At 38.6% G+C, this 18,187-nt stretch overlaps 1 long non-coding RNA gene across 1 annotated transcript in view; it reads right to left on the bottom strand.

The window, feature by feature from the left end:
* Positions 1-7,713: 7,713 nt before the first annotated feature.
* Positions 7,714-18,187, bottom strand: part of LOC128082465 (uncharacterized) — a 93,784-nt gene continuing 83,310 nt past the window's right edge. The window contains exon 9 of the long non-coding RNA XR_008207686.1: positions 7,714-8,171. This is a non-coding gene — a long non-coding RNA (uncharacterized LOC128082465). The remainder of the gene's footprint in view (positions 8,172-18,187) is intronic.

Genomic DNA, 18,187 nt, shown 5'->3' with positions numbered 1-18,187 from the left:
CACTGATTTCAGCCAGTCCTCTGGGGAACAAAGGTGTGGAGAGTAATGACACTGAGAGAGATGGCATCAATGTCACAACATACCTCAGCAAAGTGGGGGTGTATGGCTGCAGGAAGCAATGGTTTACCAAGGGAACGTCTTCCAGCACTGCCAAAGAAGAGGCAGGCTCCTTAATGGGTAGGAGGACTGGCTCAGAAGACAGACAGTCGCATGAAATTGGCACTGGGCTCCACATATCCATTCATAGGGCTTATTAGCTTTGTGCTGAACCAGGCCACAGCAGGAGCATGGCAGAATCAGGTCTCCCCCAGCTCTCTGCAGAGCTGCCCCCATGCTGCCCCATGCACGTATGTTCAGACTGCCTACAACAAGAACACCTGATCCTTGGTCAGCTCCCTAAATTCATACTCAAGTTCTTCTGAAAAGACCACATTGTTCAGGTTAGTAGCTGGGAAAAGGGAAAAAGGAAAAGGAAAAGGAAAAGGAAAAGGAAAAGGAAAAGGAAAAGGAAAAGGAAAAGGAAAAGGAAAAGGAAAAGGAAAAGGAAAATATGCCAACATAGAGTTAAAGCTCTGAGTTCAAATGAGACTGACTGAGCAATATTATGGGAGAAGATTTCTGAAAATTGCAGTATGTGAAAAGATCTCAAAAGTAAGGGGCACATTAATCCCTCATAAAGTATAATTTTAGTTTAAAGATAATTTTCATCTTAGAGTGGATATGCATGTTGTAGGATCATAGCTTCTTGTGTAAGTAGTGAAGTATCTGCAGGCTATTCTATGGAGTGGCACAGTAAATTATCCCCTGTATTTTCCACTAAAACATGCTATACGTTCATGTTATTCACATAAACATTACCTAACTCTCTCAGTGATGACAGATTGCCATTTTGATTAAAAATTTAAGGGCATGCTGTTGGTTTGACCCTGATTCATCTACTGAGTAGGACGTGATATCTTTTGTGCTAATCTAGCTCTAAGCAGATTAATATATATATACTTGTATAAATATATACTCATACACATATAAAAATATATCTGTACATAAAAAACAGTGTTGGAGGACTGAATGAAGGAAAGCATTAACTCTCTCTTTGCACAAGCCCTATTAATATGAAAATTAGTGTAATATGATTAACTGCTCCTTTTAACACCGAAGAGTGAGTCTTGAGAGATTATTTTGCAAGATGATAACATTTCCCTATCCGGTTTTTAACCCTAGGGAAAACTGAAAAAATGTGGATTTTGATTTGAACAATAATGAAATGGTAAGTGATATAGCTTTACTGTCTTATAATGACTGTATTAATTTGCAAGCTGTAGTGCTAAACCAGAATGGAGGTGCTTGAGGAGATATGCCTGTTATCTAGGCAACAGTTAATATGATGAAAAAAGCTATTTAGAAGCAGCTCCGTGTTTTTATCATAAATATAACTTTAATTCCTTGAGAATCTCCATAAAGTCCTGGTAGAATGTAATAAATGTAACATAATCTAAAAGAGAAGACTGTCACTTATAACCATTCCCAATATTAGCTATGGATCTTTTAAAGTTTGAAAGCACTTTCTGTAAGAGAATCTATCCCATATATTCCATCCTATATTACTTTCCAGTTTAGAAAAATGACTAAACTGTGATAAAGAGATTCAATTTTTACCTTTTGCTTGCTTTTGAGTTAGCACGGCAGACCTTATCTATTAATTTGCCAGTGAGAATCTCTCTTCAATTGTGATTTTTTCCCCCCAAAAGTGAAAAAGTCTTTTCAATTTTAATTTCAGTGTAGAAAAGAAGTGCTCCACAAGCAGATGACAAAATGGAACTATATGCAGACGGATGTTTTATCACCAAACTAAAAATGCAAAGCTTCTTTCAATACAGTGCTCTTATGATTGTCAGAATTTTTTATTACTGATATTTATACGTGATGAGGCTGAAGAAGGAATTTTATTAACTGGTGAGACTACATCGATTTCATGTCGCGTTTACTGAAGCTAAATTTAATTTGGCAAGGTTGTTAACCATAACCAGTTTTTTCTGTAGCAATAGCCTAATTTCAGCCTTTGGAAAATAATATTTTTTAAGTTTCTTGGAGGTCAGCCTAGGGGCCTGAGAAATAAAGGACTGAACCAAGAAATAAACACAGGGCTATACTGAGTTTCCCACAACACACAATTCAGACCTCAGTCAGAGCCTCCCCAGTCCAGCCTCTCCACGGCACTCATGTTTTGCCTCATCTTATGTTGCATTACAGTGAAAATATGCTGGCACACTCTGCACACATCTTTGTTTGGGTTATGATTGAGGAAATGTATTCTTTATTGAGGAAAGGAGAGATTGAAGAGTAGCCCTTACACAACACAACACAACACAACACGTTGCCAGCATCTGATATAGGCTAGCAGGCTGACTTTCTGGGACAATATTTAAGAAGGCATTGTCAGTTGGTCTTGCCCAGATGCATAGAGCAGGTATTGCCCAGATGCATAGACAGGTGTTTTTTTTTCTCGATTTTTGTATGGAGAGCTGAATGAACTTTAAGTGTAGGCATTTTTATAAGAACAGCTCAGGAGCTTGGTGTACTCATGAGGCAGATGTTGTTTGCAATAGGCTGAAGCATATGATGCTGTTGTATAGTCTGAAGGCAAGTGTGCTGTTAGCAAATTGTGGTGCAACATGGGTAAATGAGAAGGTAAATAAATATTCCTCAAAGGATGGGGAACACAGATCTTTGTGGGTAAAGACAAGGAGTAACATCATTTCTCAAGGAAGGGTTGGACTCTCTAGTCCTGCTTAAAGTAAAAGGGAGACAAAAATAAGGCTTATTGGTAAGCACTAGAACATTTTATTGTAATTTTTCCTCCACGTGACAGTGGCACAAAAAATGTGCTGCTATATGTTGAGGCAGACTTCCAACCTTTAAGAGGAAAAGCTTTTGGGGAAAGTATAGGAAACATTAAAATATATGACTACTGTTTACTTTTTTTAAGCAAGTGTAAAATAGTTCTAATCAGCCTTTGACTTACAATCACTGAAAACATGAATATTATGAGAGGAGAACTTCTCTGCTATCTATCCACATAATCAGTTACTCCAATATGGAGCTGTCTTCCTTTCTATGAGGGTTGTTCTGAAAGTAAAGCATCCTATATTATAATGTTGGCCCATGACATCAGAAGTGGATGGTGGCAGTATGGCAGTAGATACTGAACCTTCCTGCCAGTATTCCATTACACTTTATTGCTGTGTGACTGCAGCAGAGGGGCAGTCTGACAAAATGGCATCTGACACAGAAGTGCATGTGAAGCAAAGGCCTATCATTGAATTTGTCCATGTGAAAAAAGTGGCACCAAGTGACATTAATCAATGCTTGCTGAATGCTGATGGAGACCAAGCAGTGAGTGTGAGCACAGTGAGGCAGTGAGTGATGTATTTCAGCAGTAGCAACAGTGACAGTGGGTCATCTCCACTGGTGTAGATCTTTGAAAGTGTGACATGTGAGCTCCTGTTCATTGCTGACAAAAATGCATAGCTAATGGTGGTGACTATGTTGAAAAAAAAAATAGAGTTTTGTAGCTGAAAGTTTTCTTTATCAAATAGTGTTATTGTGACCTTGTACATATTATAGTTTCCATGGAAATAAATAAAAGGCATTACTTTTGGAGCAACCTATGCATATATGCTGCATGCTAACATCATAGACACAGCTTTTTGCATCACACAACAGAAAAGATTTTGCCCTCTCCTGAGACAGAACTGACAGGACACAATGGAGAATCTGAGGGAATCTGATGGGTGTTCTTCCCACACCAGTATTTTCCTTTAAACACTCTCTCCTGGGTTAAGGCAGCAGGAAGGAAGTTTGTTTTTTTTTGTTGAGCTTTGGTCTTCAGAATGCCTTCATTTGTGTGCAGATTACAGGATGTTATGGCGTTGGCTATGTCAATATTGTCTGAGTGCATTCTTAAACCCTGTAGCTCTGAGCAGGTAGAAGTCTGTCTGTAGCTAAATGATAAGGCTCTATCTGCAGTAAGTATAATAACATCATCCACACACGCGTACAGATGGCTACAGAAGAGTGATGAGACATTTGTTTTGCCAAATATAGAACCTAATGAAAGAAATCACGGGTTCTACATTTTAGCGCCTGAGACTTTTAATCTTTGAACTTCTGAGTTCAAGTGCTGGCTCTAGAAAAACTCAGGTTTAGCCCTTCCTTCCTCCACTAAAATCCTAGGGCTCGAATTAATTACACATACAAATCTTGGCACAGGTTTCAATTTAAAGAGAAACATTTTTCTTCTGTTAACTTTGTTCCTTTCCTTCAGCGGAGGGACAAGTTTTGATTATGACAGGGAACACAGTCATCCCAGAAAGGTTTTGTAAAAAAACATTTCTTCTAAAGTTTAAAATATTTTGCAAAACTCACTTCCATCAAGTCTCTTTCATCACTGCTGTTAAAATATATGTCACCATTTTCATTTTGGTTTATGCAAAAAAAGAATCCATAACATGCTGTCATTTCTTTCCACTGCCAATTTCTCGGCTGGTATAAATCACCATTATTCCAGCTTGGTAACGCTGTGCATCCAGGTCTGGATCTGGCTCCCGCTTTCCATTAATTATGATACAGGGTAACTGAATGAAATTCTGTGGCCTGTGTTTTATAGGTAGTTAGACTTGATGCTCTAATGGTCCCTCTTCTGCCTTTAAATTCTATGAATCTAATGAAAATTGTGTGTGCGTACGCCTATCTACCGTACAAAATTCTTGTGCCTCATTTCACAAGAAGCCAGGATTTCTTTTCACAGTATTGATAATTATATTACAAACAGTATTTAGCACATGAAATTAATAAATCTTTTGCTTCTTCATTCACACCCGTTTCCCATATTGTATTAGTAACCGCACATTAGCTAATCAGCAGGTTGAGGGGAAAGCTGCCAAAAACAGATCTGATAATTGGCAGCATTCAAACAATCATAGCAGGAAACTTTACACTTCCTGCAGACAAGGCTACTGAAGAAGACAATGCTGAGATATAACTTTAGGGGAAAAGAATTAGGATGTTTAGTGCTTTCATGTTTAATGATCTCTTGAAAAACTGGATTCACAGCTCATGGGAGGCACAGGTATTTTGCAGAGAAGCAATGTAGATAACCACCGAACATTGGCAAAGGGAGTTTTGATAGCCTAGTGATCAACTAGAAGCATTCATGAGATTTGTTCTCTGCCAAGTTTTACAAACCATTGAATACACCTTTTTATTTGTCTACATCCATACATGGTACAGTTATTACTGTAATAGGTGAGAACTTGACACATTTATCAGCACAACATTGCCCTGAGACAAATATCAACAAATCCATCCCACTGGTAGCAATTTTAAACACACATCAGCTGAGTTTTAGACCTACTCAAGACTTCAGGTGATTTAGATGAGATTTAAAACAAAATTCAATGTTCTGATTTTCCACTCATCTACTGCTTGGCTTTGTCACTAAATTCTTTCAAGTGTTTAAAGGTACCCAAATTTCCTCAGATATTCTCCTTTTAGGCATAGATAGAAACAGTGCAGTCTTTACAATTTGAAGAAGCTGTAGCTCTTCAGTCAAAGAACTTCAACCTTCAGCATTATCCACCACTAAGCATCCTTCATTTATCTCATTCGTGGCAGCATTCTTGCTAATATTTTACTTCAAATACCTTTCAGATCAAGTACAGCAGGAATGTACAGTTCTACAGTAGAAAAACAGAGCTGAAGATCTCCCACTTCTCACATCTGAGTTACTCAGGTTCTGTGGGTAAACATACCTGTGAGTTTCTTTCACAGAGAGGAACAATTTCAACAGGAACATGTGAAATGTCTTTACTTCAAAATAGCCTGTATCTGGAGAAGGAGAACAGTTCTAGAGAGATGGCAGAGGAACAAAGAAACAAAAATAAAAGCTAGGACAAAAATAAAAAATAGAAATAAATGCAAGATTATGAATTGTCGTAGGATTCATACATTTCCCGTATCTTCATATATAAAATGTGCAATTCCTACAAATTGTGTATTTAAGAAACGTCCTTGGCAATAAGTGGTTTTCACTGCTTCTCCCTACCACAAATGGCTGTTCTATGTACTCTGCCCCTTCACAAAGAACCATCAATTCTCCTTCCAAACAAGCAAGTACTTATTTTTAATCACACTGTGAAATAAGAGTTTTGTGCAGGCCAGAAATTTGGTACAAGTCCTGAATGTGAAACTGTGGTAAAACAAATGAGAGAATTTCAAATGGCAAAGGGAGAAAAGCACTGCATCCTGTATCATCTACATCGACTCATCTGTGCTCTTCACCATTTCTACAGTTTTTCATTCCATCCTTGCACTATGTTCCCACTCCATGCACACACAGACGCCAAAAATAAAGATGCATCCAATCTTCAGGCAGGAAAAACTTAAACACACAAAAAAAGTATAAAAACAATGATAGAACACTAAGAACTAAAGAACAGTCAATGCGCTGCACTCATTTCCACTTGTTTCTTATGGCAGAAAAATTTCAAAACAGGAAGTTTAGTAAGATATACTGAAAGTGTATAGAGAAGGAAGAAGTAAGGTCCGGTCAAAGCTTTGCAACCACACTGGCTTTGTAGCCACCGAAGGCAGATACACTCCTCAGGAGAAGTGATTTTGGTGGTAATTTGTGATACTTGCACTTCCCTAGAATACAAACATTTTACTCATGACTATTGAATTTCACTCTTACTATCTCCTTTACTGATCTGAAGCTCTTTGAGCGATGTAGGAATCTCAAATTCTGGGGCTGTCTGTAATGCACTCAAGGAATAAATAGTCTCAAAATTAATGGAAAAAGAGCCCCCAAATTTTGCACATTTTCTTTCTACTAACTGCTGACTTCTTCAAGCCATCAAGTATGGGAAGAACTCAAAGGATATGCTTACTACCACAGAATATTAAAAGCAGGAAGAAAAATCCCACCCTTGAGGTAATCCCTAATTTGACAAAAAAAAAAATCTTTTGCTTTTACTTTCAGTACAAGCAGATCAGAACCCTCTGGTAAACCATGTGTTTTGCGGATTAAATCTTCACTCTTCCAAGGTCGCAGAGCAAAATGGAATAATAGTCTTCCCCTACAAATTTCAGATTTACCATTTAATTAATTGACTTTGGCAGTTGGCACACAACCTTTAAAAAAAAGAAAAAACATTCTGAAATGTCAGCCTTGAAGGGGGAAAAAAAAAATCATTTGATGAATTTAATCTAAGTGCCAACCAAAGCACAAATGTTCCCTGTGGACCCGTTACAACACTGGAGTTCACAACTGATTGCTTGGGAATGAGCAAACTAATGCAGCAAAATATTTACTAGCTAAGTAGATGTAGTTTAATATATACACTCTACTCGCCAGATATTTACACCTGTATCCTATAAAACACTGAAATCTTCAGACTTGTTAAATTAATTAATTTAATTAAGGTAAATAAATAGAAATCCAGGTTGCTGTTTTCCCAAATAAGAAGTTTCACAGGCTGAGAGTGTTCATTTATGATTTTGATTTTTTCTTGTTTTGTTTTTTTTTACAAATGTGAGAAACCACAAAAAGTTGTTCTCCTGCTTCCTGCATATACATGTCGTGCAAATTATATATAGTCTACTGGATAGTCTTCAGCAGTGAACTTCAGGTACCATCTGTACATATTTCTGGCACTATTTATTTGCAATTAACCAGGGCCTTATGTTTTATCCCCTGCAACTTAAAGTCTTAAATGCTGGAGGAGGTAATTTTAGCAGAAGGGAATACTGAAGCCAGCATCAGGCTTTCTAATGAGCAAAACCTATCCTGTTACTCCCTATTTAAACCATTGCGACTGAGAAAGATTGCTTTTCCTAGGTAAAAAAAAAAAAAAAAAAAGGTCTTGGCAGAAAAGAAAAAAAAAGTTTTAATAGCACCTGCAAGTGCAGATTAAATCATTTGTAACGATTCATTAAACTTGATGTCTCAGATACTGCACCAGTGAAAACAGGCTCCACTGATTTCACCAGAACACGAGGACTTAACTAAGAGGCAATGGTAATTTACCCCAGGTGACCCAAGGTGTCTGGTCGCATAATAACCCTTTCATCCCTTGGAGCTTCTCCTCAGGTCAGTGTTGAAATAGAAGAACCTATAATAAAGCAGGTACTGATGTGAAGTACCAGAACCTTTACTGATGCTGGAGACTGCTTCTCCTTCTCTTTACCCCACCACACTCATCCTACCTCACCCACAAACGGGTAAAACAGAAACTGCACATCCTGAAACTTGCAGATGCACTCTTCTATCTGCAGAGACATCCAGCTTAGGGAGAACAATTAAGAGAAATGCTGCAGGTTCAGAAAAATCCCACTATTCACAAAATCACGAGCTATCTATGTGTGGGTTCCCGTATGAGTAGTAGTAGTCTAAAGATACAGCAAGTGAGGTAGAGCTATGAGCCACATGGACATTACCAATGAAGGAACAGGCAGAAAAAATGCAGACTGCAACATCTATCAGCTAAATTGCTGCTCTGCTTCTAAAATATGGGACTAAATTGGGCAGGCAGCGAACAGATTGTGACAACTCGGTGTACCTCAGTTCTTCATAGCTCTACTTTCAGTACCGTTATTTCAATGTCCTAAATGCTGAGTGATGGATGCTTTAGCACCCTTCCCAGAAACACCCACTTGTGATGGTAAGATTGGTGGAAATGACTCGTGATGATGAAAATATAAACATTTCATCCCAGCCATTGGTCACATTCTCCTAAGTTGAGTGAAATTCTCTGAAAGTCACTAGTATACAAGCACCTCTGTGTGTGAGCATGTGTAAAGTGAGTGAGGGTGTGGGTGGGGAAAATATGTGTGGTGCAGAACGAATAAAACAGAAAACCCCAACTCTCTCTCTTTTCATGCGCAAGGAAAGTCAGTCTATTCATGTCAGTGCGAGCACTTCTGAAACAAACAAACAGGAAAAGAGGGAAAAAATGTTTCTCTCCAGTTTTGATACCATCCCTGAAAGCTGGTAAAGAATTATGTACCAGCACAATAAGAAGGAACTGATGAGTTGTACAACAAGGAGAACATGAACGAACATTAATAGAAAACAGTGAGTGAAGAAGTGATGAGGATTAATGAAATGTGAAAGCCTGGTTAAATTAAATCAGTGCAGCACAGAAGAATGTAACCAAACCACAAAATACGGGTCTCATCATTTCATGGAAATACATTTTACCATCTTCTGGCACAAATTTACCAGAACTGAGAGAGAGACCCAGAAGCTCTGAATTCTCTTCCTTCTTCTTAGGCTCAGTAGCACCAAAGGGCACAGTGTGCGAGGTGTGACAGGGAAGCAGTGGCACTGCTCTGAACATCTCCCACCACAGACACAGAAACTGCTGCCAGCTGCCACACACATTTATGTGTACACTCCACATATTGTATTGATTACAAACAAGAATAACTGAATGTATGTTCCAGTTCCTGAAATAACACAGGAGCAGTTTTGCTGGGTCAGACTGAGCATTCTTACAGTTTTTTCTCTCTTTCCCTGCAATGGATCTAGAGAATTGTAAAAGAAAAAATACTCATTGTGTCCAATTGCATCACTTATGCTGTCATGATTTGTTTTCTGATATATTTATTCCACCAACCTGTATAGTTAATTTCTGTGCATCTTTAAACCTTTTTTTTTTTTTTTTTTTTTTTTTGCATTCATGTGTTTACGAGTTGCTCAGCCCAGCTACACACTTGGTTTCAAACCCGACATATAACCTTTTGAGTTGGAAGGAACCTTTTAATGTCATCCATCAGCTCCCCTGCAAGGAACAAAGGACATCTAGAATTAGTTACAATTGATGTCTACTAGTTCCACTGCTGCAAGAAGGGTTGAATTACCTTTCTCTATTCCCCTTCCCAGTGCCTTTCATTATCTCAGGGACTTCCATCAATTTATCCTTTCTGCCTGTTCCATACATTTGACTATCTTTCTTGCCCTCACCTGTACAGAACTCTGGGCTGAAGTTTTTAGAGAGCCCAAAAATCTTTTACTCTGGGAGGTAAGAGCCAATCCAACAGGCATTACTAAATATCTAAAGTTAGCATCACTTTATGCTTATTATTACTGAAACATACTTGCCATATTATAACACAATCAGTATCATCGTATCCCTTTACAACTCTTTACAGCGTGTACTTTTCCTAATAGCTTTGTATTATTTGTTACTTCAATATTTCCTCTGCCAGATATTTTTCTTACAGGTCCTTGCATACATCTTTTGGAGACTTCACTAATAAGCTATGACTGGAAAAGCTGACCTTTTATTCCTATTCTTTTAATTAGCTCTTATGGAGGAGCAGCAAAAGAAGAGAATAGGATACATGAAATATTGGAGAACAGTCTGCGCTGATGAAGCGCTCTTTGTCTCAATACATAAAATACATGAAACAAAATGGCAAATCTGCACTTTCCCTTATTTGCACTTCTTATGGTGCCTGAGATTGTAAGGTTCACAAAGTAGTTTCTTCCTCAAACACCCAGCATTTCAAAACTAAGGAACTCTGATCCAGCAAACAAGAGTATGAAAAGGAAAAGGTAAGAGGGAAAAAGGAAGAGGGAAAACCACTCTTTTGATTGCCTTATTTCCTTCCTCATGAGCATGCCTCACTGGCTAGGTATCAGTATGCACCATGGTCTCACTCCACGATGGAGTTTCTAACTTCAGCTCCGGCTTTCGTCTTCAAAAATACCTGCAGAACATATGCAGAAAACATCTATTCTCCATTCTTGTAATCTCCTTTTTTTGGAGACGCATAATGTTTGAGTTCAGAAGAAAGATAATATCTGGGGTCCATATGCTGCTGAAAGTAGTTTAACTCATAATTTAAATCTACATTTTTAGAAATGCTTACTTCTTTCCAATTTCCCCTCTATAGAAAATGCCAGTGTACCCATCTGAAGGGCACGGGCACTTCCCAGTCCATTCCCATTTTTGGCTACTGATCATTATTAATTGATTTTGTAAATGGACAGAACCCTTTAGGGGCCTTACATGATCAGTAAGCTGCATTGGAAAGCCATAACATGATACCATGAAGTATGAGGACTGCTCTGAAATTAATGCCTCCTATTTTATAATATTGGCCCACAAAGTCAGAAGCAGATGTTGATGGTATGGCAGTAGAGATTGAACCTTTCCACCAATAATCCATCTGTTTGACAGATGGAGCAGAGGGGCTGTCTGACAAAATGGAGCGACATGGAAAGGCATATGAAGCAAAGGTGTGGAACTGATCTCTTTCATGTGGAAGAAATGGAACCCATTGACATTTGTTGATGTTTGTTGAACATTTACAGAAACCAAACAGTGGATGTGAGTGCTGTGAGGTGGTAGATGATTCTATTCCTCTTCTCACAAAAATAACCTACCACATTCATGAAGATAATGATCTTTTCTAATCCTGTAGGTCATTCCCTACATAGGCTCCTGGTCCCTCCCCGTGACAGAGCCAGTGGAACTGGTGGTGCTGCTTCAGTGGAACCAGTCATGCTACCTCTTTTCACATCTTTCTTAGTCCTTAAGAGAGGCCTAGGTGGCAATGAAGCTGCTGACCAGAAGTTATCTGGAATGAGGTGAGATAAAAATATAAGAGAGAAAAAATTTGTGACTGCTGCCTTCTCTATACCTTACTTTTCATTTTGTAGTGAAACATTGAGGTAGCACTGATGTTGCTTTTTTTCCTTACTTTTATTTTTTAAGATTTTTTTTTATATATTGCCAACTTTCCAAGACTCTTCTTTTTAGAGGGATATTTCTTTCCTTCCACATTTGCATGTCTTATGCCTGAAACCAAAAAGAGGAAAGGAAACCTGGTCTTTTGTCCTGTTTTGTACGTTTGCATGTGTATTTAAGATTTTTCCTTTTCTGATTAGAAGCATACATAATAGCAGCCCAGTAGAATTTATATTTTCTTAGGCTTTTTTTGATTTATCTTCATCAGACATAGTTAAAATGGATACTCAGGCCTGGTATAAGCTTATTTCTTTAGTCATCCACTTCCAAAGTATATGTTTGTAATAATCTGTAAAGAGACATTATGGCAGTTTCCCTACTATTACTCAATAGTTTTTTATCCCATTGTCAAGGAATAGTAGTAATTCCGTAGGAGCAAGGAAGTCCAGAAGCTATACCTAACATGACCCAAAATGCATGACAAAGTAAGTCCAATCTGGACGTCACGTTTGGATAGATGGTTACTTTCCATCACATCTCTATCATTGCTAGCTCATTCACATTTGTCTTGCTAATCACGTGAGCAAATTCATGAGAAAACCTAATCAGAAAGCATAACATGGCACTGGCAAATGTCTGAATGAGATAGGTGATCCTCCTTCAAGTCTGGCATGCATGAGATTCATTCATGAATAAAGCTTTATGTCTGTACACTGCACTGCCATCGCAGCACCCATATATAACTTTAAGACAATTCTGCCAGATACGGATGGTCAGCGAATGTAGAGAAAGGCTGTGGGTCGGTGTGGGTCCCATGGTCAGAGGAGACTCTTGTGAAATCCTCTGTTTTAGAGGAATGCCACTTCCTTTCCACACGCAAAATGGAAAGAATAGGCTCTAAATAGTTTGAAGAGTCTTTCATAAATCTCATTTATACTGGCCTGGTATTGCTTACTTAAATAGTCCCTGTTATAAAGCACTCTTTCAACAGCAATAGAAGTGCTTGGCATAGCAAACACTTAGGCCTAGCTGCTCCATGGGCATAACTGCCATATGATAATATCGTTTATCTGTAAAATAAAGATAAACCTTGAAAATAAATAGCAATGCTTCTTCTTCACAGTTATGCTTAATGAAGAATACTTTTCATGTGGTGATTTAATTTCAGTTGGACTAGTTTAATAAGTAAGGTCAAGACCTTGTAAGAACTACAGAGATCAATGTTGTTGTTCTACACAAATTAGAGTTCCACAGCATTACCCTTGAATTAGTGTGGCAGGCTGATAAATGCACGAGATGTGGTTTTAGGACATAACACTGAAAACAGTGTTCCTGTGATTGTATAGCTAATATAATATTTTGATTTGAAAACTTGACTATGTGAATTGGAAGTCATAAGGAACCAAGCTTTCTTCCTTTCTCTGCTAGTAATAATCCATTTTGTGGTCTTGAGGACCATCTGCCTTTATAAGACAATTGTACCTGTCCCATAGAGATGCTATGAGCATCACTATGAACACATAAAGCCCCATAGCTCACAGAAACATGTATTATGAAGTATAATTATGTACTTATTGGAAAAGTCCCTGATTGTCTCGTAGAGACAACTGTCACACAGCACTTACTATACATAGGGAGTGACATACAATGATGAAGCAGTTAAAACTGAAAACGATATTCGTGCTTCAAGACAGAGCATTTGCATTTTTGGAGAATGGTCTTGTTTCTTTTTATAGATTGGCTTAAGAAGCTTTCAGAAAGGCTAAAAATACTGTTTTATATTAACTAGCTTTCCCTTTCTTTGAGCTAAGCGCACTGAGGTGTGGAATGGTTTTGTTGAGCTCGTGGATACTGAACTAGAGCTACAAAAGTACAAATACTAGTATATTATATGAACCCATTTTACATAGTGGTAGGAACCATGCATTACTAAGGAATCAATATCTTTTGAATTTAAGACCTTTATAATCATATAGATTGCCTTCAGACACAATATATACCATAGAATTTCACCCAAGGACTTCTACATCAACACTGTAATTTCCGGTCAAGCTAGAGCAGTTTTTTTACAAAGATATGTTTTAAAATTCTCAAAGGACTGAAACTCCACAGTACCCTAAAAAACCTGTCTTAGCTGCTACAGTCTCATACATCTTGCACCTTGTGTGAACATCTTCAGATTAAGCTTTCAATCACTGGATCTTGCTATGGCTTTGTCTGCTAAATTAGACATTCCCCATGGACTGGAAAACTGTTTCTCAACTTGGGTCTTAGAATCCATGATCAAGTCACCTTTTAACCTTCTCTCAGATAATCTAAGTACATTGAGCTTCTTTAATCTTTCAATGTCAGGCAGGATTTTCAGACTTTCAATTGTTCTCGCTGTTCTTTTCTGTAACCTTTCAAGTTTGCCTTAATTCTCCAGGAGTAAGGAGATTCATCAAAAGGCTTATGGGATTCTGGGATAGAAATCCATGGGAAAAAATCTCTAGTATCAGTGGCTACTGGTTTTTCACATGACTTTAGATAAGCCAGGTTGGCAAGTTGCTCTTAGAACAGGAATCAAAGAATTTACAGTATCCAGTGACTGAAGGTAACAACAAGGCAAAGATCAGAGCCTCTAGGACTTAAGACTTGATGGGAGAAACTGTATTTTAGCATGTTGAGCTTTTTTCCAATCTTAGTTAGAATCAAAAAACGTTTTTAAAGCTCAGAATCCTCTAAGAAATTTAAGCAGCTTTCTTCACACAATTTTATTAATAATTTTACCAGTTTTTCATTCCTTATTCACTGTGTCCCATAAAAGCATTTACAAGATCTGTGATTTGGAAACTGTCTTTAAATTTTAAAGATTGTTTTGCTAGATCAAGTAGAAAACAATGTTTCTATTACAATCAAATGCTATCAGATGGACTAAAATGATAGAGCAATTAATGGTTGGGAATGTTTACATTCATTGATAATTACATAGCATGGTTATTAAGCATTCTGAATATTTGAAATGCACCACTTAACCCAAAAACACCTTGGTTGAAAATATAATAGCGTTCTATTTTATTAACAGAAGGGTGGTGTAGTCAAAATTGCAGAGTTACATCAACTCTTGCCCCTTCCCAATAATTCTCACTTCCCAACAGATAAAATAAACACATGGTCATTAATAGGTGAAAAAAAGTTGAGTGAATAACTGAAAGGATTAATGTTATTATTCTCATTCTCTGCTGCTCTAATCTGTAAACTGTTTTCTAGGCTAGTTTATCTTTGCCCTAAAGCTTATATACTTGTTACTGGAATGTGCATATAAAATGCTTCTAAAAGAGAACAATGCATTGGTGCAAATCAGGTCACATGATGCTCTCTAAATGGGACTGAGTTTCTCTTCTTTCCTCTTCTCACTCCTCTCACCAGAGCCCACCTGTTTACACCCAACTCACCAGCAAAGAGGCGTGACATCAGTGTCCCTAGCGTTAGTGAACACTAACCCTATGTCCTCCATTGGGAGTAAAGAGTCAGACAACTTATAAAGACAGCCATCAGGTACCAATCTTCCTGCCCACATTCTCCTTTCCTTAATGACATATCCTGCTCTCATCACTGAGAACCAAGGCAGGAATTCTCAACCCAAATTATATGTAGTAGTGCATGATGTGTCCACTTTCTCTCAGTGCTCTGTGTAAACCCAAACAGTTCAGTAAGTAATAACGTAATTAATACCATCAGACACTTCTCTAAGGAAATTTTTTTCAGATAATGGTAACATGCAGCTGCATAGTTGTCCTCTAAAGAAACAGTAAGTGGTGATATGTCCATTGCACCAGTGACTGACCTGAGCAGAAAGGGCTACATCTGGGGTAACAAATGCTGGCTTTAAAAAACAGCCATGTACATATTGCTGAAATACTCATTCTTAAAACTGCATGCCTAGCCATGTAGTTTTATTGGCATCCTACGTGCCTAGGGTAGTACCATCAAGGTCCTCCTGCAGGGAAAACTGATATAGGGTACCAACCAAGGTCAACCTGTGCTCAGAGAGCAAAGCCCATGAGGCTCCTGGGGAGCAAAACACAACTTATAAGTGCAACTCTAATTCCAGACTGAAACTCTATCAGCCTTTCTGCTTCTTATGTGCCGGAGACCAAGATAAAGGACAGGAAATAAAAACTTCCATTCCCTTTGTTTTTAATGTATTTCTGTTTATCACTTCATTGTATCATTTTGTGAGGCAGCTTCAAAGCTTTGTAGGCAGGCTGAATATTAACCATTCCACCACGATCCACTCAGTTACTCCTGGCACAGGTTAATCCCTGTATCATAGGCTGCCACCAGTTTGCTAAGCAGCTTAAAAGGACATGTTATAACTTTGACAATGACCCGCTAATGGTTTTACATTTCTCAGAAGTATTATGAGCTATCTTTGTCATTTTTATCTTCTAATGAGATCAATAAATTTAGGAAGCAGACATAGATGGAGCAAACTGCAATGCCACAGCCAAGGACATGGGATGTATAACTGCTATACTATAAATAATAATGCAGAAAGCATAATCAAACCTTGACTTTTACAGAGGAAAATCGAGTTGCAAGTGCCTCAGCCAGCATTTAAAAAAATCTCCTCATTTGTTAGGAAAACCACGTAACTTCTGATTTCTTCTTTCATATCACACCATGCCAATCTCTTAATGAAAAACTTCACACTGAGAAACATGTTTCACTCAACGATTTTTTTCTTTTCCAGTGGGAAATAACAGTTTTTGATGTTTTAACCCACCCCCGCAGTCTTTGGTGCCTCTACATGAAATAAGCATGTTGGGTTACAAGTTTTGCATAGCAGCACAGCACATTTTCCTGTTTCTTGAACACATATCGCTGTCTCTGCCTTCACTCTTCTAACAGCTATGAGAAGTCCTGGGCTTAAAAAAAAAAAACAAACCACAGAGATCTCAGGTGGCTTCTAGAGCAGGGACTACAGCTGTGGCTATAGGGTGATGTGGCAGGGAATGGCTTCTCTGACCCACACACTTCTGCTATGTCACACCATGCCCAGGTTGGGGCAAGACCCTGGGCCACCTCCAGAGAAGCTCCTTGGCCTGCCAGTCCCCTGGGAAGTGCACAGTCCCAGTGGTCTCCAGAGGGAATGATACAGTATTTGCAAACAGGATTGATGCATCCAATGCCGGAGAGGCCTGGGAACCGAGTCCACTTGCCCTTCTCAGACATCTAAGTTATACTCCTGTGATTATCCTCTCCAGCACCCCCCTTGCCCAAATAAGCCTGAAAGAAATTGAACATTCAGTGGGCCCGAGACCCACATTTTATTTTACTGGTTCTTGTTCAACATAGTTAATTGAAAGCTTGACATCAAGCAGCGGCACCTACAGTTATTTCTCCAGCTCAGTAACTGTTGGCACAAGGTGTTTTGTGACGAAGCAGAAGACATGCTTCTGGAAGCTTACATCTTCCCAGGCAAAGAATTATGAAAACAAGCTTAATTCAGCTAATTACGTAAGTGGTCCTCATTTCTGCAGCATGTAAGCATTCACGGTGCAGTGGTTGTAAAGGAGAGAAAGGAGCGCTCCATCTCATAGTGCGCTGCAGCACATCTTGGTCAGAGCGCAGGATGGTTCAGCCTGCAAAACTCAGCCTGAAAAATACCTTGTAGCAAATGTCTCCCCATCCTACCTGCCTGTTCTGTAAAGAACTATTCCCTTCACCAGGGCTTGGAGCTGTGTGGTAGTCAGATTCAAAATTCTGACTATAAAGCTTGATGGATTTATGCCTTGTGAAATAAAGATATCTTTAAAGAACAGCCCCATGACAATATTTAGGAGGTATTATAGCAGAGCATAGGTACTATTCTTCATTCTCAAGCAGAAAGCAAACTGTGCTGCTGGCTTACAGAGCCTTCCTTTGGAACACTACTTAAACAGCAATAGCATTAAATGTAGAAAGATTCATACTAACTGTACATGTGTCTATAAACAAAGGCAGGGCTAGCTGCTAATCCAAGTACCCCAGGAACGTATGGTTTGGCTTGGCAAAGATTTTCTACAGCAAAATGGAACGGTTTGGATTTTGCTTTTCTGTTTTTAGCAAACGATCACAGACGATGAAAATTAAGGCAATTGAGCACCTTTGAAATGCCAGCAGTTCCTGCCTCAGTGCATTGCATTGTTGTGATGACAGGAATGAGCCCCAGGAAGGCTTTCAGTGGCACTGCAGCCATGCTGCTCTAAGTGCTTACTGCTGACATTGGTGCAGATGAGCCCAAGCTATATGTGAGCAGAAAATCAATTACAGAAACTGAAAAATGGGGAAGGGAGAAAAACAAGTCTCCAGTTATCAAAAGATCTTTCAAACTATTGTGCACTCACAAACCAAGAACATGGTGGTTTTTTTCCCAGCTTTGAAAAATTCTGCTTTTGATTTGGATG

This window comes from Tympanuchus pallidicinctus, unplaced genomic scaffold (assembly GCF_026119805.1).
Source record: "Tympanuchus pallidicinctus isolate F22 unplaced genomic scaffold, pur_lepc_1.0 scaffold1, whole genome shotgun sequence".
NCBI lineage: Eukaryota > Metazoa > Chordata > Aves > Galliformes > Phasianidae > Tympanuchus > Tympanuchus pallidicinctus.
The sequence above is the reverse complement of the archived record's forward strand: the minus strand, read 5'-3'. Positions and strand labels throughout refer to the sequence as shown.